The 23,414-nt window shown below is 36.1% G+C and overlaps 1 long non-coding RNA gene across 1 annotated transcript; it reads right to left on the bottom strand.

The window, feature by feature from the left end:
• Positions 1–20,049: 20,049 nt before the first annotated feature.
• On the bottom strand, positions 20,050–21,282 carry LOC120011399. The gene is made up of 2 exons (XR_005471016.1): positions 20,926–21,282; positions 20,050–20,853 (listed from the first exon to the last, which is right to left on the bottom strand). It is a non-coding gene; the product is annotated as an uncharacterized LOC120011399 (long non-coding RNA).
• Positions 21,283–23,414: the final 2,132 nt, after the last annotated feature.

The following is a 23,414-nucleotide window of genomic DNA, read 5'->3' as shown; positions in this document are numbered from 1 at the left end:
TGGGGGTTTAGGGTTTGTTTAGGTCGGGTATTTTGAAAGAAATCGTGAAATGAGTGTTTTTAAACAAATCTCGGGTTGTAGATTTTAGGAAGTGTCCGGACACCTATAGAGGTGTCCGGACACTTATGCCCAAAAACCCCTGTAATCCAAAAATTTCAGTTTTAAACCCCTCGTACACTCCCCAAATCACTCGGTATTAATTTCTAATGATTTTATACATATCTCTATACTCAACACATGATGATTCTACTTATTTTCTAAAGAAAAAGAAGTTTGGGGTATTACAACTCCCATCCAAAATATATCCTTTAGGGTCCGTTTGAGACTCTGTATAGGATAGTATTATTATACTATCCTATGTATAAAAGTGCTCTCTATCTTCTATGATGGACAAGAGATGTGAATATTCTGACACTTGCGGATAGAAGTGTTTGGGTTCTGGATAGTATGTTCATTCAGGTGTGCCAGAACTTGTTGTAAGTTTAATGATTTTTTATCATGGGTTGTGCTAAATCTAAGTTGTTCACGAAACAATGTGTGTGCAGTCTTAGAACACAAGACTATTGGCTCGAGATTGCATTTTGAGAAAATGAATTATAATTTATTTCGTGCCAAAATGAAAGGACTTCTATTGAAATGAAATGAAATGAAAAACAACACATTGTTGTAATGCATTAGGAATTTCAATAGCAGGGATTACATCCTGGAATGTATTGAGGCGTGCTTTACAAATTAAATCAGAAACATAGCCATGGAGACTTGGAAAGTAAAGAGCTAAGCTAGAAACTAGTGGTTGGAGCCATGCTAATTGAAAAGATAAGTGACCGGAGTCATAACCTAAGAAAGCAATAAAGATTTGTAGGCGCGGAGTCTTTATTTGATGTGGGGTCTTTGTTTGACGTAGGGTGAGTGTAGACTTCTCTTATTCCTCCTTTTATACTTTCTCACGATGATCTTTATCTTCTGTTCTCTTGGCACGATCTTGACATGTGCTGATGTGGTGGATCATGGGGAATCGTCCTCTTGCTTGTTGTTTGAATTGTTGGGTCAATACTCTTCATAACCGTAACTCCTCCCCAATATAGGGCATCATGGTGAGAGTTCCCTAGGTGTCCTCTTTCTCCAAGGTGCAAATGGGAATCCTGGGGGCATGTCTATTGTTCCACTATCCTAAATTTTAGGCCTTGCGCTTATGATTGAGGAAAATGACTAAAGATCGTCATAATGATAGTGCTTATGTACGCTTGAATGTGGGAGGACTTCTTCTTCTTCAAGGTGCAAGACGAACTTGCTTCGGGTCTCTGGTTGTCTTGCAGCTGCTCAAAATGTGTCCAAGACTTTTTAGGAACGTATAGGATTCAAACTTTGATTTCTCCTAAACTTCTCTCGCGCTTATCCAACTGAAATCTCAGTTTTTGTTTAACAAATTATTTTAAACCATGATTAAAACAACTAGTACAATGAATCCATTCTTTATAGCTTTTTGGACCATCACTTTTTGAACAATCCTGATTTCCAGTAATGACCTCCTGAATTTCAAGTTGACTAGCACCGAATTTACCTATAAAATGAACAAACATTAACCTAAAATTTCCTTGCCCTTTCCACATGTCATCTGGAGATTGGTTGACCATTGTAAATTATGGGCCCCATGCTGTCACATGTCAGCAGATCACTAGGAATTATTTTTGGTACAAACAATAAGTTAATCATTGGATAAGTCAATGTATAATTTAATCATATTTAGTGTTTTGAAAAAATGTTAACTAGGATAATTTCATACTATGCAGATCTGTATCCTTTACTCCAATCGGACCCTATTTGGTTTATGACCTGGGTTATATTCGAAGCTAAAGAAGCTGTTCCTATAGTGCAGTATCAAGAAATTCAAAAACCCAATGAAAAACCCAAAATTGAAATCCAAAGAACCAAAAATTAGTGGGCCCATATTTTAGAAAAAAGACCAAAGCTCATCAAATTGCATAAAATGCAAGAAGCAAAGTCCCACTTCCGCATAAAAAGAAAATTGATTCAAATCAACACACTGATTATAAATACTAATTGATTTCTTTGTTAATACATATTGCAGATATTAGAAATGAAAAGAAGAAGAAGAATCAGCATGAAAGAAGAAGAAGATGGACACAGAGAAGAGAGAAGCGAAAGCTGTGTTGTATTCAAAAGTTAACGTTACAATGGCTAAAAGTAAGTATATATCAAATGTACATACAAGAGCCAACAGCCATATGATGTGACAAAAAAAACTAATAAATAAAACAATTGATTTGTTTGAATAAACTAGTAAACCATGGGCTTAACACAAGACAAGCTTAAGCCCAAAGAAACAAGTCTTCCAATCCCAAATTAATTGCACATAAAATGTCAAGGCATGTATTAATCTTCCAATTAGTCTTCTATTTTGAATAGGGTCTTCTAAAGGTTGTCCTTGATCACTGGATAGTTTTATGTTTGTTTCTAACGGTGAGTTATTTTGTTTGATATTTAAGAGATTTGCATCCTGAAGTAAGTTTAAAACATACTTCCTTTGACAAATACTAATACATGTTGTGTGTTGGAACTCTAGCCCCAGAAAATATTTCAAGGGACCTAAATCCTTGATTTTAAAACATGAGCCTATGTGCCTTTTAACTTTATTTATAAGTCTAATGTCATTCCCACCTAAGGTCATATCATCTACATAAAGTAATAAAATTATTTTGCTGATGTACTTTGGTAAAAACCGAAGTCAATTAAAACTTTTCTACATTTTTCATTCCATTTTCTTAAACCTTGCTTCAAGCCATATATGGATTTTTTAGCTTGCAAACTTGGTCATTGTTTTGAGTTTTATAGTCTGGAGGAAGTTTCATATAAACTTACTCCTCCAAATCTCCATTAAGAAAGGCATTGGGAACATCACGGTGGTGTATAGACCACTTATTCATAGCTGTCAATGTCAAAAATATCCTAACTGTGGTTATCCTTACTACAGAAGCAAAAGTCTCCTTTTAGTCAAAGCCTTCACTCTGGCTAAAACCTTGAGCCATTAATCTAGCTTTAAATCTTTGAATAATATTTTATTTTACATATTCATTTACATCTTATAGCTTTTCTTCCTTTAGATAAAGATGTGAATTCCCGTGTGTTATTATCTTTTAAAGCTTTCATTTTATTATTCATAGCATCACACCAATTTTGATTCTTAATAGCATCTTTATATCTTGTAGGTTAGTAGCAATAAAGTGTACGTCTGATGATGTGCAATGGGTGTTATGTAAGGATGAAGATGCAAAATCACAATAGTAGCAAGACAAATAACCGGGCTTCTTCCTTACTCTATTATTTTTACTTATTTGACTGTCAGTGGCTGATTGTGGTGGTTGTGAGTGTTCTGTATTTGTGTTTAAGTTTGATGTAGTTTCTTGACTTATGGATTATTGTTTAATATCTTGTATCTTGAAGGGAAATTCATTTTCAATGAAATGAGCATCTCTAGATATAAAAACCTCATGTATTTTTAAATCTAATAGTTGATAACCTTTGGTTCCAATAAGGTATCCTAGAAAAATACAAGGGACAACCTTAGGTTGAAATTTAGAGCTAAGAGATCTGTTTTGTTTGGCTATACAATATGTAACGCCCCGACTCGGGATGCGTTACTTTTGGGATCTTCTTAATCAATCTCCTAATTAATTCAATCATTAGATCACCCAAAAATTTCGACAGCACCTCCCCATAATACGGAGGATGCCAACCTGGAGTAACATGTAGCAATTTCACAAATATATTCACAACCTAGGCAGGGCCTCCGGCCATCTAACAATGCATATCACAATTTAAATTCTCAATTCTAAGCAAGGCCTCAAGCCACCTGACAGTCACACAAAATCTCACCACACAACAACATATATAATCAACATACAGCACAAATAGCAATCCAGCAAACATAAGAAATCTTAAGGACACGAAGTCCATAAACCCGGTTGGGGAGTCCCGATCACACGGAGTACTATCCCTACCGTCCATCCCATCATCGAATAGGGATATCACCCAATGTCTCAACTAAGGAACATAGATACAACAAAATAGTAATAACATATATCAACGTTTAGAACTATCTAGTCCTATCACTCTCTAGGGGTCCATCCATGTCACGCACCCTTCGCCTGATCCGCGACCCTGGTATCGAAACTAGGCTCACTTACGAGGAGGGAATAGGAGAAAGAAAAAGGGTGAGCGAAAGGCCTAGTAGGGAATAATAAAGAGTAAGTGAATAATATAAGGTTGAAATATTAAGAAAGGCACAAATGCAACAATGTGATAGCTAACATCATGTACACCAAACACAAATAGATAACCACACCATACGAGATCCTAACTTGGCCCACCGGCATCCCTATGCATATCGAGACCCTGAACAGCCCAACGGCATCATCGCATGGTGTTCAAGCACATATGGAATCCTGATCCGGCCCACCAACATTCCCGTAGTCATGGGAACCTTGAACAGCCCAACGGCATTCCACATGTCACATCAATCACAACTAGGAGATATACGGGTCCATACCCGATATCTTCCATGCAATTTCAATGCATGTCCAATATGGTTATGCAATAGGGTAAACCTACAACCTACATATATACATATACTGCTACATGATGCATGTTCAAGAGTAATTCATGCTCAATGGAAGATTGAACACGTAAGGTATGCAATATAAATCAAATCATACAATAAAGATATCACAAAGTGGGGTTATTCTCCCTTAGGCACAAATTAAGGCGAGAACACTTCATAATAAACAATGGGGAAAGATAAATATTCTCAATAGGAATACACATTCAAGAGAGTAACAAAGGGTGAAATTTCCCTTCCTCGCACTCCAAAAATTAGCTATGTAAATCAATACTCAACCTTGACTTTTCCCGGCCTCAACCAGCCTATTATTCGATAAACCCTCCTCCAATCAATATACAAGCAACTTCAATTGCACATATCTAACACAAATTAATCCAATAAATCAAGAACTCATTACCTTCTCTTACCCAAAACTTCCCAAATTCTTGAACTTCACCTACTCAAGCTTGCTACTCCAATCCACAATAGAATCTAGCAATACAACCATAAACAAGTCTAAATCAACCTATTAGATCACGAATTTCCCCCAAATTTACAAAACCCATAAAACCCTAGAATCCTAAATCACCCAATCTTTAAATGCTAGCTTTTAGGTTTAAGAAAACTTACCAAGGTTGTAGAAACAAGTAGAGGGAAGGGATTCAAGCTTCCTTTAGGCCTCAAATGATGTAGGAACCTATGGATTTGAGTTTGGGTTCAAACCATGAAAGATTAGAACAAAGAGAGGGATTTAAGAATATGTAAGCTAGAGAGAGAAGTTAGGAATCCAACTTAAAACAACTTGAAAGAGAGTAATCTTACCTTGGTTGATGATCTTAGATTGATGGGAGGGAGGAAATTTGAGAGAAAATGAGGTTTAGGGCTTGTTTTGCTCGGTTATTTTGAAAGAATCGCGAAAATGGGTGTTTAAAACAACTTCTCGGGTGAAAAATTTAAGGAGGTGTCTGGACACCTCTATAGGTGTCCGGACACTTATGCTAAAATTTCACCTGTATCAGTTTCTTCTATATCTATCCGGACGGCTTTAAAAAACTATCCGGACGGTTACCCTTGTAGTCAAATTTTTCAGTTTTAAAACTACTCGTACACCCCCCAAATCACTCGGTATTAATTTCTAATGATTTTATATACATATACATACTTAACACGTGTTTGTCATACCTAATTTCTACAAGAAATGAAGTTCGGGGTATTACACAATAACATCCAAAAATCATAAAATCTTTGTAGTCAACTTGCTTGTCATATAATATTTGATATGGTGATTTTTTAACCAATAACCTAGTAGGCATTCTATTCATAATATATAAGGTAGCTCTAAGACAATAAACCCAAAAACTTTCTTCTAATACACTTTGGATTGTGAGAGTTCTAGTGACGTTTAATAGATGCTAATGTTTCTTCTCCACCACCCCATTTTGTTGGGATGTGTAAGGACAGGATTTTTGATACAAGATGCCATATGCCATGTAAATTGTAATAATTTGACATGATATTTTCTTTACCATTGTCAGATCTTATGGTTTTAATACTTTTGCTAAATTGCGTTTTAACATATGCGATGAAATTCTTAATATTTGACCTGGTTTCCTCTTTTGTTTTCATTGAAAACACCCATGTCATCCTTGAATAATCATTTACTATGGTTAAAAAATATTTATAACCTTCCAAGGATGTGATTGCACTAGGTTCCCAAATATCTATATGAATTAGGTCAAAAATAGCATTAGATTTAGAATTGCTAACATAAAATATTTTCCTTTTCATTTCGCCCATCTGGCAGTCAATATAATCATGAATCTTAGGATCTACGGGAAAAGGTAAAAACTTTGGTACATTTTTCGATGGATGCCTAGTCTCCTATGCCATAATTTAGCATCTATTACAAGATTAACATTCCCAAAATGTTCTATGTCTCTTCTTCCACCTTGGTTGAAGAGATAAAGTCCTTTAAAGGTGATTCTCGTCCCAGCTTTCTTTAATGTGTCTGCACCCTGCAATTCACATTGATTTTCTGTAAAAATTATGGCGCATTTATTTTCTTTTGTTAATTTGCTTACTGAAATGAGATTGAAATTAAAACTGGGGACACATAAGACTCCTTTCAGAATTATATATTCAATAAGGTGCACTTGACCTATATAAGTTATGCAATGTTTTGTCCATTTGAAAGTGTGACATATGCATCATGAACTGCATGACATGTATGAAATAATGTTGAGTCATGAATAATGTGATATAAAGCACCACTATCAATTATCCATTTACTAGAAGCATGATTAGGGTTAGAAATTTTGTTACTTGTTACTGCTACTGCAGTAACTATGTGATGTTGATTCTCTGCAGAGTTTGCTTAATGAGTGGCTTTGTTCTTAAGAAACCCTATGATTTGCTGATATTGATAATTTGATAGATCCACTACAGTTGGTTTCTCATTAGTCTGAGTGCCCACATGATTTGCTTAGTAGGGTTTGTTGTTTGTGTGATTTGGTTTGAACCTCTTTGGAGGGTTATCTGAAAATACATGTAACTTGAAACACTTGTCAATCGTGTGCTTTTTCTTCTTGTAGTAGTTACAAAATAATATTTCCTTGCCTATTGAAAAGGACTTGGATGCATTATTAAACTCCCTTATCTGTTTGTTTGAATTTCTTGACTGATTGTTCCTATAATTTGTTATATTATTTGGCCTTGTATTCTGATTCTGATGTGAATCAAAAGTGGTGAACTTTTTTACAACCATAGCAATAGTGTCTTCTAAGATTGATCCTTGGCTATTTGTGACTTTTTGTTTTCTTTCTTCTTGATTTAAAATGTTGTAAGCCTTGTTGACATCAAACATAGGGTTCATCATGAGCAGTTGACTACTTATATGACTATAATAATCATTTAAGCCCATCAAAAATCGCATGAGCCTCTCTTTGTTCCTCTTGTTTAGGAACAACTTGTGAGTATTGAAAGATTTACACATGTGGATTTCTTCATACTTTTGCATTTCATCCCATAGAGCTTGCATTTTGTGTAGTATTCTATCAGAGACAGAGTCTTCTACTTGATGATTAAGAGTTCTCTATAAATTTCAAATATCCTTGTTTCATTGAGCACTGAGTAGATTTCTTTGAGATCTAACCATTCTTCTCTTGTTGTTTTCTAGGAAAAAATGTTTGCGAGGATTTTACAAGAGACAAAATTTGTGATCCATGTATTCAGTAGGCAATCTGCTTGCATCTATAGAGGATAAAGAGGGTCTTGAGCCTCTGGAACAGGTATTGTTCCATCTATGATTCCTTGTTTGTTTCTTGCCCCTAAGGCATTTAGAAAATTTCCACTCCACATGTGGTAGTCTGAACTAGGCAGTTCAAGTGAAATCAACTTGTTGATTGAAAAATCACTAGGCAAAAAACTGTAAGGCTTTGAGAATGGATTTTGTGCCATAGTGTTAATCAAATTAGGCGTCACAGAAGTTTGTATGAATGGAAAAGATGGAAGTGAAGTATGAGTGATGGGGTGGGTAAAATGGATGGTGTAGGTAGAAGAGGTTAGGAAGACGTCTGTGATAATGCAAATCCTTGTTGAAAATTTCCTTCAAGAGGTAAAGTTGGGGTGGAGGGATTTGGAACCAGTTGAGTGACAATGGATGGTAAAGATCCTTCAAATGGCATTGTATGCACTGGATTGTTTGATATCAATGGAGGTAGGGTATAAATCCCCTTCATAAGTTTGTGGCCTCTACAATAGTTGAGACCAACATAGTAGTGGGTGGATCAACACCTATGGTGTTTTGCCCCGATACCATGATTGTAAATACTAATTGATTACTTTGTTAATGCAGGTCATAGATATTCATAAATGAAAAAAAGAAGAAAGTAAAAGAAGAAGAAGAAGAATGACAAAGAGAAGAGAGAAGCAAAAGTTGTGTTGTATTCAAAAGTTAACATTACAATGGCTAAAAGCCAATATCTATCACATGTATATATAAAAGCCAACGGCAATATGATGTGACAAATAAACTAATAAATAAAACAAGGGAGCCGCTATTTGCACACGAGATTTGACTTAATGCACACATATTTTAAAAAATATTACCTAGTTATCCTTAAATAAAAGTACTTTAAAACCTATCCACTTTTTGTACCCATATTTTTACTTAATACAATTAAATTTAATTTAACTTTGTAACCCTAATTCTTTAAATTAAATTTTGTAACCCTAATCCTTTTAATTAAATCAATCGATCATCAATCTATATTCTATCTTAATACGGAAACTTAGAGAGGGTTTTCCTTTGAGCTTGCCATGTCACCATTAACTCTAAATAATAAATAATAGATTGATACATGTGAATCACTCCCATGTGAACATGAGATAATGCTTTGGTTCATGACTCTTGATGATGTAAGATGTAAATTGTATTTTGATGTAATTTATTGTATCTATCAACTCCTTAATATTTTCCAAGACATATCTATATCTACACGCCTCTTCTCCTCTGTCATCTGTTGGTGCATGTACCTTCTCCCAATGGAGATTGGCTTTTCTCCTCTCACGCGTTTGTGTTTCTTCGCCCATAGATATCCTAGAGTTAACAATGTTTCTCCTCTCTTCACTCCCCTAAATTTATGGGTTTCCTTTGCACTTGTTATTACTTGATTTTACGCCCGGATGGCATGAGCATTTTTTCTCCTTAGGAATTTCTGATTCGCCTTTGCACTTTCGATGTATGTTTCGATCCCTTCTGTTTTTACATTTTATTTACATGCTCTTGGCTTTTGGGTCTGTTTCGGGATGCCTGTTCGCCTGATTTTTTATGAAGGGTATATTGTTTTAATCTAGATGGGTAAGTTTCTTTCCAGAACAATTTAATTTCTTCGCATATTTCAACTGGGTTTGTTTTAATCCCAATAATTATTGGCTTCTCCTTTGATTTCAATACAGGTTGTTATGAATTATCCCTTCTTTAAACCCAACCCGTGAAAATTTATCCGAGATCTTTTGGGGAGATGATAATTTTATATCATTTTCTATTTAAAAGGATGGCGTTTATGGAGTTAACGGAATAATGAGGGAAAGGGGTAAGTGAAGGAAAATTTTGTATCATCTTATGTTTGAAGATTTTCCTAAGAATATGCAAATTGATAAAAGAAGAATACGGTTTCCATGCTATATTATTAGCACACCCCTCCTTATTATTTAATGGCTGGTACCTTTCCTTGGACATCGTTGGACATATTGGCATATGTAGAGGGGATGGAGTAAGCAATTATGATGAACGCACAACATATATATGTCCTCATTACATATATGTACTCAATATGTTCTTAAATCATGATCAGAACATTTGAACATCTAGCGTTCTTATTATCGAGTATTCATATAAGACATGTGTAGCACGATTTACATAAGACATGTGTAGCACGATTTACACCTAGTTTATATATATAAAACGGAAGCCTCAACTATGCTTCCCTGTGAATTACGGAAAAGAACAAAGAGAGAGAGAAAAGTTTACAACAAAAATAAATTAAAGGCAATTCAATTCATGACTATTACGATTCTGCCACCATGATAATCTAATCGATGGAGTTCTCTCTTCACACGACTACTCGAAAAGCCACACAAACGACGGAATTAAACTAGGGAAAGGGAAGATTTCATGTGGCCATGTCATCCTCTTTTGTTTCAAACATCTGCTTATCTTGCGCTGTTCATGCATATGAATTTAGGCTATTTCCTCCTGAAGTAATCAATTGGGTTTTCAAAGGTTCCATCTTAAATGCTTCGATTTCCATGGATTGATTTTCTCTCACTGTTTCTTCCTAAGATATGTATTTCGATCTTCCAATTCTCTTCTTCACAACAGTTCGAATATGACGAATCTAGAGTGTGGTTCTTAATCTGCCTCTTTTTCTCTTCACGCTCTACTCTAATGACGGCTCAGGTGCATGCAATTTCCATGGTGGTCTATTCTCTTGTTGTTCCTCATTTGCAAATGAATTGAGCAAAATCTATGTTGCTGACAAGCCCACGATACACTGCAATAGCTTTTTCTACACCTTCATGATTTCTTTGGTAATTGGGACGTGTTTGTGACGAAATTTGAGTGTTGCGAACAAATAAGATTAGACGATGTGTGTAGGAACAAACCTCTTACAACAAATTCCCAAAAAAGGCCGCAAATGCAGGACAGAGGGTGGCCTCTAAGAGGCGCAAGCACACGAGGAAGAAAATGGAAAAAAGGGCTAATTTGATTAAAAACTAAGAAACAAAAATTACATGCTCTGTTTGAGTCTTTGATTGATTATACCTTGTAAAATCTAAAATCTAGGCTTATATACATGTTCTCTACAAAACTGTTAACAATGATATTTATAATTAGATCCGTTGATTTGGTACCAAGTGTCCCACATTCTCTTCACCGTTTGGTAGTGTTGAATATCTGGTTCCTTTCTTGCTGACACATGTACTCCACGTCCTAATATTGCTTTGTTTCTGTTAAACCACGACCCCCACGTCGGCCACTCTTCTTCACACGTTAATATGCTTGTATAATAGCTGCTGCCACTTGTTTCAGTCATTTGCCAACTGTTTGACTGATCTTCCTCGCTCAAGCTCCCAACTCTTCCAATCACTTGTTCAATCCTGGCCATTTTCATCAGCCTTCGTTCAACGAATTGAATGACATTATATGCCACGTGGCATTGGCGTATTTTTATATGCAATAATTACCCCCCAATACGGCTCGATTAAATTCATTTGATTAGGCTGTATTTCATGTTGGACATTCTCTGACTTTGTCCCACTGAGCCTTATTTCATCATGACTCAACATTAAATGCCTGGCTTGTCTTTCTTTTTAGACATCTTACATCATATACGGTGCTGACCTTGGACGGCGCCACCCCCTTTCGTGAACTAGAATTTCATAGCCCTACTTTCACCATGTTGGTAAATTCAAATTTCCTTATCATACGTCACTCTATTTAGTTAATTATTTCATTAACCATCACGTCATTCTATGCGGTTATTCGTGCCACTTTTTTCGGACGTTGTTGCCCTTACTTGTTTTCCCTTTTCTGACTTTCACTTTCTCCTCTTCACCTTCTTACTTCTACAATCTTCACCGTTTCCGCGTTCTTCAATCCTCTTTACTACCTTACTTCTGCAATCTTCGCCATCTTTTTATCCTTCAATCCTTTAATCATGGTGAAAACTTCTTCTACCAAGGCCAAAAGGACTTCCTCCTACCAGGATTATCGTTCCGCTTTGAATACGGTTACCATTGAGTCCGGCCATCTCTTTCCTCCTGTGCCAGAATCTGGCAATTTCTGCCTTGGTCCCGCCTTTGTCAATGGGAAAACGGTTTCTACATCTTCTTTGGGTCAACTTTTCCTACTTACAGGCTTCTTGCCCTTCACAGAGCCCATCGAAGTCGGCTCGTTGTGTTTACCCATTGCGAGTCGCACTTAGCCTAAACATGACAGTATATATCAAGCCTGGAACCAATGCATGGTTAATTACGTTCCTTCGCGTACCATATTCGCTCGAGCTGGTATTCTAGATTTACTCTAGCTTTGCACTTCTATTCTTGCTTATGATCTACACCTTTTCCCTATGGTCCTTTTCTTTTGTCCTCTGAGTTTAACACTTTTGTCTTCCCTTTGGGGACCATGACTGTCACTCTTGGCGACCTAAGTGCCTTGACCGATTTGTCTCATTTGGGCGAAACTATTTCGGCCGATTATGCTTATTCTACTACTTCTCCTTCTTTAGATAAGTCTACAGTTTCTTCTTATTCTGCTCTTGCAGGTGTTTTTTTGATTGTTATGTTGATCCTTCTGAGCGAGAATGTATTGCTTTTATCCTTGATTGGCTTTGTAACTACATCATTTGTGTTCCAAGTTCTAAACCTATCGTAGGCTATCTCCACCTTGCTTCTGAGATAGCCAATGGCGACATTCCTTTGGATATTGCTTTGTTTGTCTTAGCTACCATTTATCGTGGCATGTTTCTTCTTTAAGACCAAGTATCTCATCGCCAAGCACCTAATGTCTTTGGCCCACTTGGATCATCCAACTTTGGCTTAGGGCTTATTTCCCTTTCTTTGGTTCCATCCAAGTAGTTCCTACTCTAGTGAAGTGTGCTGGACTTATTCCGAACAAACTCGGTCTGGTTACTATGTCACACCGAGAGATTTTTGGTTATTTTTACTCCATGCTTTCTATTCCTTCCTTCTTTCCTTTTAATCCCACAGACGTTCCTGATTTTGTTTTTCTTCCTGATAACTCCATTGTTGAGCCTACTTCTTTAATATGGGCCAAGTTTTTGGTTGGCCGAGAATTGATTCATGATGTCTTGACTGGCACAAATGGGAAAGCAGGTTTTGAAATGTACAATCCTAACTTTACCGCTCGCCAATTCGGCCTAATTCAAGCTTGACCTCACCCTTACTTCTGTGTCAACAATCAAGATCATATTAGTCATATTCTGGCCAACAGTGGCCTGAGTACTAGTTTGGCCATGTTCAAATATAGCGCCTGATACATTTGGTGGAAAGGATCCTACAGGTGAATATAGGCCTCTGTTTTGAAAGCTTATACCTCCCATACCCCCCAAAGGTAGATTCTAGGCAATTTATTGAACACATTCACTAACTTAGCCACTACTTCATTTAATTTATTTAAATGTTTGGCTAATCCATCAAAATGCATAGCATTATTACGCATTATTCTATTAGCATTGTGCAAATTCTGGGTACGTATGTGTTCAACCATATCATTGGTTGTATCACTAAGGAGACTACGGACAACTTCTGGATTGAGCACTTGCATATTATCATATCGACGCTCCTCATGTTCCTCAGTAGTAACCACAGCTTCGGTGCTTGATTTCGGAGGCATCTCTTGCTTCTTACACCACTTTGTCCCACTAGGTGTGCCAATTTATTTGAGATGGAATTTCAGTGTTGTAAACAAATAAGATCAGACGATGTGTGCAGGAACAAACCTCTTACAACAAAGTCCCAAAAAGGGGCACAAATGCAAGACAGAGGGTGGCCTCCAAGGGGCGTAAGCACATGAGAAAGAAAATGGAAAAATGGCTAATTTGATTAAAAGCTAAGAAACGGAAATTACATGCTCCGTTTGGGTCTTTGATTGATCGGACCTTGTAAAATCTAAAATCTAGGCTTATATACATGTTCTCTACAAAACTGTTAACACTGATATTTACAATTAGATCCGTTGATTTGTTACCAAGTGTCTCACGTTCTCTTAACCGTTTGATAGTGTTGAATAACTGGTTCCTCTCTGGCTATCACGTGTACTCCACGTCCTAATATTGCTCTGTTTCTGTTAAACCATGACCCCCACGTCGGCCACTCTTCTTCACATGTTAATATGCTTGTATAACTGTTGTTGCCGCTTGTTTCAGTCATTTGTCAGCTCTTTGACCAATCTTCCTCGCTCAAGCTCCCAACTCGTCCAATCACTTGTTCAGTCCTGGCCGTTTTCATTAGCTTTCGTTCAACGAATTGAATGGCATTGTTGTGCCACGTGGCATTGGCATATTTTATATGCAACAGGACTATAAGTAGCCTTAAATTTTCTTTGAAGTGTCTATGTGATACTACTTAATTTGGCATTCCTTTTTTGTTAGAACTTACTTTCCCGCCTAAACCAATAGGTGTTTCTTTAATGGTATACTATTATACAAGGAGGCTCAACAGGATGTAGTTAACGCCATGGGATCCATGAAAGTAATTGGCTAAGAGAAACAATATACATCTTGAAGTAAGTGACGCTGAGTCAAATTTACTTTGGGTAGCCCTTATATGGAAAGGTGTCTTCTATACCAATTTATTATCTTTGTCAATGCGAGAGCTTATCTCTACGGATGTACTTCACGTCTTAGCATCAGATGGATTATTCTTTAGAAGTTCTGATGACTCTCTGACTCTATCAGAACCTTTTATTTGCTAGATTTGTGGAATCTTAGACTCTCCCCCTCTATCTTCTCAAGTGTTGTTCCTCTTCCATGGTATTTCTCTTAATGGTCTATTGCATTTTTTTCAGCAGGTAGCCTCTTCTGGCCATAACGTTGCCATCCAAATAAGTAATAACTGCTGGAAGCAACCTCAAGGATTTTCTCATAACTGACCCCAACTTTAAATATTTTTAAAATTTTCATTTTTTTTATTGGTTGCTACTGCTTTATGATGACAACTTTTTAATGCAGTCAGTCTATAAGCACTTCCACAGGAATACTTAAGCAATCCTCAAAAGATTTTGAGGGCCTTCAATGCTCTTAGGGCCATTGGTCTAAAGGTTTTTTCGTTTTAGATTATAAGTCTCGGATTAGTTTGTAATTTTTTTATTTTGAATGAGAAAGGTGGAATGGTAATTGAATGAGTTTTTTTTCTTACAAGTTTCATGTATAGTGTTAACTTTCTTGAATTATTTTAATAATTGTTTGGTTGCTAGGAGAATGTGAGAAATTAGAGGAATTTCTATTTTTAATGCCGCTGTATCTCTTTTAGCTGTTGTTATGTTCATGAAAAAGAATTAGCCACACCAAACAAATTAGTTAACACGTTTGGGGTGTCCAATGGGATTCATGCGTTAACATGAGCCCTTTCATTTCAGAGTCTCTTTGACTCATCCATTTTATCAAACCACCTTTTGAAGTTCATGGTTTGCCATGCATATATACATGCGGTCCTTTAACAAAGGAGGCTCTTCCATTCCAATCCCCTGTTCAACATCATATCCATGCACTCTCAGGTCTCTATGGTAAATGGGTTCCTCCAATTTTGACTTATACTTTGTTTCTTATTGTTGAAATTTATTATGTTAAGATTTTGTGGTAGCGTACGATTTGTCACATGGGTATGCTGCGAAATTGTGACTTTCTGTGCTCTTTCATTGAAAGCTTTTCCACTTGAATAAATATAACAGTAGCTATTATATTTCATTGGTTAAATTAACGCATTCCTCCTTCAGCTGTTACTATTCAAATTTCGGTATAGTAGTTGAGGAATTTGAGTTAAGGTATGTGCAAGACCAGATTTGGTGCACTGAAAAGTTGTATCTTTTATAATACTCTTTCATTAAATATATTCCCATAAAAATAGTTTATACACGTACGATATGTTTTCCTTTCCCCATGATTTTTCATATGGACTCCAATATGTTTGTTCTGAGATGCACAGCTCTATCGTTCAAAAACAACTAACTTAACACTTTTTAAGTAGAGTTATCGATTCCAGTGTAGCCGCTACAAGCGAACAGTTTCCAGCACAAGAATAGGAAATGTTTTTCCTTTTCCAAAAGTCTTTGCATCCACACCAAACAGGCACTAGCACTCCTAATAAATAAGCTTTAAAGCGATCGATTTTCTTGAAAAAAAAAATACACAAAATGAAAACAGTATACACATATGTTTAAAAACAAATAGCATCACAAAATATATTCTACAATACATACAGATAAAAAATTAACAGCGAGAAGTGCAGGTATGCCTCTAGTTTTTATACAAATAGTTGTTCTCCCACATTCTCTTACTCTTCCATATTCTTCTTTCAACAGATATTCATGGATTACAAGAAAACTATTATGATAAAGAATTCAATGTTTTCGCTTTATTACATTGAAGAAGAGAGGAAAAATGAAGAAAATCTTTTAGTAGAACTCACCAAGAGATAGAGAGCTTGGAAGGAGGATTGTTTAGGGTGTGGAATTGAATAGGAAAACCCCACTTGAGATTTAGCCTAAAACCCAATCCCATGCTGTTTTTCTCCTCCTTGTACTGTAGAGTTTTATAGAGATGCAAAGTCCATGGGATTCCTCAAGGAGTTTTCTCCCCCTTGTACTGTAGAGTTTTATAGAGATAAAAAGCCCATGTATTCCTCAAGGAGTTTCAGTGTTTTGGAGGGGAAAGCCTATTGTCTCATTAGTAAAAATCTCACTTACTCCACCATTAATTGCCTTCACAAGTTTAAATATCAATCAATCATCAATTTATATATATATATAATGGGAGTGCCCGGGACCTGCTGTAATTTTATTACAGCAGGTCCCGCTGTAATACCCTTTATGGGTAGTAAAAAATTTTATTTTTATTTTTAAAAATTATAAATATATAGTATTTTTCATAACGAATCCAACGGTATATTTTTTGTTTAAAACAAAAATCAAATGCATCGTGATCAAAAACATCGAATATTTTGAGTTTATATCCGATGGTCTAGAATTGTCGTGTCTTTTTCATGTTGAATTTGATTTTTGTTTCTAACAAAAAATATATCGTTGTGTTCGTTGCGATGAACACTACATATTTATAATTTTTAAAAATAAAAATAAAAATTTGTAATGTTAAAAATTGGTATTACCGTGGGACCTGCTGTAATAAAATTACAGCAGGTCCCGGGCTTCCATATAATGGAGGCCTCAAGGATGCTTCTCCTTGAATTGTGGAGATTAGCAAAGAGAGGGGTAACCAATTAAATGTGCTATTATCTTACATAATATTAAATAAACAAAATATTAAAGATGTTAATTACGGGAAAATGAATGCTATTTCAGTGATAACCAATTAAATGTGCATAAATACTATTAGGAACAACAAAAAGTGATAAAAAGATGTAAAATAATGAAAAGTAACGGCTAAACACTAATTAAATGTGCATAAATACTAATGGCAATAACAAAAAGTGATTAAAAAAAGGTAACATAATGAAAAGTAACGGCTAAACAATTAAGCAATCATAATCATAATCATATAATTAAGATAATTGTATTACAAAATACTGAAGTGTTTTAGAAGCTGCCACATCTGCTTCTGTATGGCTCAAACTCTTGCCACATGTAATAAAATTAAATTAAATTAAATTAAAGTTGTATTAAGAAATGCTTTCAATCATCACGCCTTTTCCGCCTCATGTGATCAACCATATGTTACAATTCAATAATGTCATATTATATATAGCAGTGCTATTATCTTGCTACGAATGTACTCGCATTATAATTAAAATCTTTGTGAAGTGTATTGCACTTCAAACTTGAACACATTTTTCACTTTGTTGACGCTACTGAGTACTCAGGTTTAGAATAGGATTCATGATTTATCCATTTACTTCTATGCGTAGAATGTTGTCCATACACATGTTCCTGGTGACCTTTGTCACTCTGGAGAAAAAAGTAGCGCAAACAATAATTGCTAAACTCTGAGCATATTTTTTCCTTATGCATCAAATTTTTCGCTCCCTCTTAGAAAATTATTTCTTAGCAGATTGAGGAAAAGGTATTGTAGTTATTTTTTCATCTCACAATTATCTCCATTTTCTATAATTCAAGTTTTGTTGTTCATCATGATAACAAAATATCGAAAAATTGTCAAAAATCTTTATTTTTTCAAATTAATTATGTGTGCAACTAGTTTGTGTCTATAATGGTGTATAATAAATCAATAATCTCAAGTCTTTTATGTCTATTTCTCCTCTAAACTATATGTATGGGTGTGGGAAAGGGTAGTTTAGGAAACTCAATGTATATATTAAAAAACAATTAAGAGTGTATTGAGTCCAATCTCGTGTATGTAAATAGCGATTCCCATAAAACAATTGATTTGTTTGAATAAACTAGTAAACCATGAGCTTAACACAAGACAAGTCTAACACAAAGAAAAAAGTCTTCCAAGCCCAAATTAGTAAGTCTTCATGATATTGGACCAACTATAACACAGGCCGAAGGCCCAACCTTGTCTTCAAGATGTAGACACGAACTGGGGCTGTAGAAACCTAAGAAAGATCCAGAACAGCCAAGAACAAGCTTCAGTCAACAATATTAGCATAGAATGTAGATAAACCTCAACACAAAGAACTAATCTGCACATGAGACAAAACCAACGAGAATTCCAAAAGGAGAAGAGTCGAATTCAATCTGGGTATTCAAGGCAAAAGACTAGTCGTTATTGCTATTAGAGAGACTCAAAAAGAAGAGACATGAGAGGCCGATCAAAATGAGATTCGAGTTGTTGCACAACAGTACAACGGGGCACGTTGCTTTCCACAGTATCCCATTAAACCAAAAATTAAAAAGCTTAACAACTCGACATAGACCAAAAAGTCGGTCCTGGTAAACAGAAAACGACACCTACTGCAAGCATTATCTTTCATTCCTTTACGTGTAATTTGAAGTGGCAAAGATTCCCATCAAGTTGATTTTGACTGGGTATTTGTTTGCGAATGGTAGAGACGAGAGAGAAATGAAAGCAAATCCATTAGCCATGATAGAGTCAAAAGTCATCGTTGATTTAAGGCCAGAGGAAGAAGACGCGGTGGTATAATTAATTTGTCGGTGATAGTTTTTGACAGTCGAACCGAGTACCAAAATGGAAAAACAATACACCCAAAAATGTTGATTTGACTTTTTTATTTTTATTTTTTAATGATTAGACTTGATAATATCACTTTGAACCCACAATTAAAAGGAGACACATGCTCTGACTGAGATGAGCAAAAATTCTCTCTCTTAAATAGTATTTCAGGTTAGGTAGCTAAACATCATGGGACGATTGATATCCTCATCTATCAAAGCAGGCAAGCCACCCAAGACTTCTCAGGGCCGAGGAGTACATCTTGATTGAAGGTAGTAGAGTTATACAGAAGTAATATAGGACTCCAATTCCAACTCGAAAGACCAACATCAACGTGTCCTAAACAAAATAGAAGACAACACTCCTACTCCATTACATATTACAATTAGTCCATCACTACATAAAAGGCACTCCGGTCAGGTATATTCATTCACATCTTTCCATAACTTCTAGCTAAAAGCTTCAATCATTCAAGTTCTTGGCTTTATTCTTCCTCCTTTTCTGACTTAAGCATCAGAGTGTCTTTTCCAATGAAAAATGCCCTAGGTTAGACTTCGTATCTTACGTTTGTTCATCTTCCAACTCAGAGATCTTTACCAACAGCATTGTATCTGGCCTAGTTTCGATCCATTTGGGATATTCGTGAAACAAGACAGATTTGCATGTCATCATATTGGCGCCATCTATGGGAAGAACAAAAAACTTCTCATATTAATCAATGGTTCAAACTAGGTCAACACATATCTTGCGAGGCAGAACAGATGGTCATCAAAGAGACAATTGGGATCCACCGCATCTACCCAATCTGCCAATTGAAAACTCGGTCACCACCAGCCAGCCAAACACAACCCTTGTACGAGCAATTTGACATCCCATTCTAAAATATTCAATGTCCAAGACGCCATCTGAGAAATGGCAAGTCTTCTAGTTAGGGTGGAGAAATATATTGTGGCCGATGGGACAATGGATGAAGTCGATGCATATCCCTACACATTCCTCAGGACAGTAGAAAAATACTAAATCATGAGAAAGTAAGAAATATGAGATAAAGTAAAAGTTACTACAAAAAGAGAATTGTGTTGAGCCATACGGCCAAAAATTGTTCAAACATTCCTCCGTCACATACGACCAGAATAGACATTATCAAACATGTTCAGGAATAGTTTGGTTTTCTACTGGTTGCTAGATAATAGTTGCAGGAGGTTTCTCGGTTGAAGGAATAAGAGGTTCGATTGTTGCAGTATCTGCCACGTCATCGGAAACCTTGTGAATCTCGATGGAAGGATAAGTCTCGCCATCTTCAACATAAGTATTGATGTCTACATCATCATCATCTTCCTTGGCACGAGCTTTTCGTGCCTCTTTAGGGACCGATAAGCTTCATAAACCACCTCCTTATCCAACTCTTCATCGTCCTTCCCCGCCAAAGCCGGGTAGCATGGGTAAGCACCTCGGGATCAATCTTGACATCGATCAAGGCCCTCCTCACTTGCTTGAAGGAGGCTTGGACACCGAAGAAACCTTCTTGTTAAAGCGTAAATCCAAAATCACATTATTTTTTTTGAAAATTTCAGCTCCAGCAATCTAGCCCTCTCGATATCTTTGAGAAGTCTCATTTACAACCAACTCTTTCTATCTCTCCACCTTATCCTCCAAGCTCGCAACCCTAGCCTTCCAATTCTCCTCTTGCTCGATCAAGACGCTAACCTCAGAATGAGCCTTCTTCTACTCCTCTTAGGCTCAAACACTGGCCTCCTCGGATAGCCTGAACTTATCTTCAGCAACCCTCTCTGAATTAGCTAGCAGAGCAAAATCAGAGGAGATTCCCTTAAGATAAGAATCCATCTATAAAATAGAAGTTTAATATCAGCAAACATACTTGAGCAAAATAAAGTAAAAACTAAGAAAAGAGTTTACCTCCATAAACCTCATAAAGGCATGAGTTCACTTGGTGTCGGCAGCGAATTGGGCCACCCGATAATCATCGGCAGAGGTCAAGATGTTCTAGAGCATCTCAGAAGAAACAGGAGAATTGGAGGTATTGTTTGAAATAAGAACTTTCCAACTAGGAATATACACGTTAGTGATGTGAGTGGGAGGAACTCTCTTTGGAGCTGGAGGAGGAATGGTCGCAACTATGATCTCAGTAGGGGACAGTAGGGTAGTCTTAGAAGCCGAAGAAGTAGGTTAGAAAGAACCGATGTTCTTTCCTCTCGCACAACCTCTTTTGCTCGGGTCCCACACCGATAGTAGGACGTTTGCTCTTCGTAGCCTAAGACTTAGGCACCTATATGTCCATGTATTCTCAAAATCGGTCTTATCTGCCAGAAAGAAAAACAAATTAGAAATATGAGAAAATGACACACATCAAATAAACAATCTCTTCTATTCACCTTTAGATGTTCTCTCAGACCGAGAAGCCTTGGTAAAATCTTCATGCAAGCAAACAAGAGTTGTAGGAGGAAAAAATGTTTTTGAAGTCATAATAATAATCCATTTCTCTTTCATCTAACTCGGGCAACCAAGAAAATTTAGGCAACTTGGGAAGGCTCCAGTTAGACCAAATGGAAGAAATCCATTGGATTTAGGAGGAATTTGAACAAAAACAAAACTCATCTTCCAATCATGATTGGAAGACACATATAGTAACTATTACAATGTTCCAATGTTTCAAAATGGCTACCAGAAGTTACTATAATGAAACGTACCACAACTTTTGGTGACAAGTTAAAACATTTGAATATTGAGTGATCTTTTTATTGATCAAAAGTTATATTAACCATAGCAGGGGCCTCCTCTAAATTTAATTTTTCTACGAAAATTGTCAATATGTTTTGATTGGTATTATAAGTTCAACGGTATTTTTTATCTCAAAAAAATCAAATTGAATATAAAAGAGATATGAAAATTATGAACCGTTGGATACATATCTGAAACATTCTATGTCTTTTTCACTTCCAACTTAATTTTTATTTTAGGAAAAAATACCGTTGGACTCGTAAACACAATCAAAAAACGTTCATGATTTTTTCAAAAAAAAATTGTTCAAGCCTCAAATCAAATTATAGCGTTGTCTATTGTAAAACATTTATAGAAGACCCCCTAAACTCGTGCAGTTACCTCTAAAAAAAATTAAATATAAAAGAAAATTTAACAAATTTTGACATAATTCACGGGCTTGGCGGATGGCCAACTAAATCTTCATTTATTTTCTTATTATTGTTCTTCATTGAGATTTTATGAAAAATAATATATAGTTACTAAAGTTGTGTCACTCTCTTTCATAGGAGTGTCGTTTGACAGAGGCCGACAGAGAGTGTCTCACCTATTTTTTTTTTTGTAGATGATAGCCTTTTGTTTTGTCGTGTAAAGGTTAAGGAATGGATGTGTATTCAGGAATTGTTGGCAGATTATAGGAGAGTCTTCGGGTGACAAATCAATTTCAATACGACAATCTTCTATTTTAGTGAACACATAGATCATTGAGAAAGAGATATTTTATCAACTAATGTTGGAGTAACATAAGCTAAACGGTATCATAGATACTTGGGACTACTTGTAACTGTTGGATGATCAAGGAAGAATGCATTCCAATATATTCTGAAGAAAATGAAGAAGAAGATCACAAGTTGGTTACATCAAAATCTGTCACAAGCAGGCAACAAATTTGTTATCAAAACGGTTCTCCAAGCAATACCTACCTACGTGATGCAATTCTTCAAGTTTTGAAAAATTCTTTGTGAGGATATAGATCGTCTTATGCATAAAGTATGGTGGGCAAACAATGCTGACTAGAGACATCCTTTTTGCGTAGCGTGGTCTAAGCTTTGCAAGACTATGAAGACTAGAGGTATATGTTTCATAAACATTGAAGTATTTAATGAGACCTTTCTTGCTTAACAAGGAAAAAGAATACTAAAAGGCTGGTCCCTTTCTAGCCGAGTACTACAAGCGAAATATTTTAGGAACACAGACTTCCTTCATACGGCTAAGGGAGGTAATGCTTCTTACTTATTGGTGAGTATATTAGTTGCAAGGAGTTTATTAATGGATGTGATAAGTTGGAGAATTGGAAACGGAGATTCAGTTCTGATTTGGCAACATTAACGGCTTCTGACACTGATTATTTATAGGAGACAAGAGGATGAGAAGGATTACAGTGGGAGGCAATGATTGAGTCTTTAATTGAATGGGATACAGGTTGGTGGAACATTGGTATGGTAGAACAACTGTTTAATGAATCTGAGGTGCAAATTATTTTAAAGTAGTCCATTGGCTTTAAGCATATCAAAGATACTTTATATTTGATACTTTACATTGCAATGGAGCTTCCAATAAAGTTTAAATTGTACGAAGTGGTTATCATAGATCAATGAAGATTAGGAGTCGTACTTTGGCCACATCGT

Source organism: Tripterygium wilfordii, chromosome 12 (assembly GCF_013401445.1).
Source record: "Tripterygium wilfordii isolate XIE 37 chromosome 12, ASM1340144v1, whole genome shotgun sequence".
Lineage (NCBI taxonomy): Eukaryota > Viridiplantae > Streptophyta > Magnoliopsida > Celastrales > Celastraceae > Tripterygium > Tripterygium wilfordii.
Note: the sequence above shows the minus strand (reverse complement) of the source record. Positions and strands in the feature narration are given on the sequence as shown.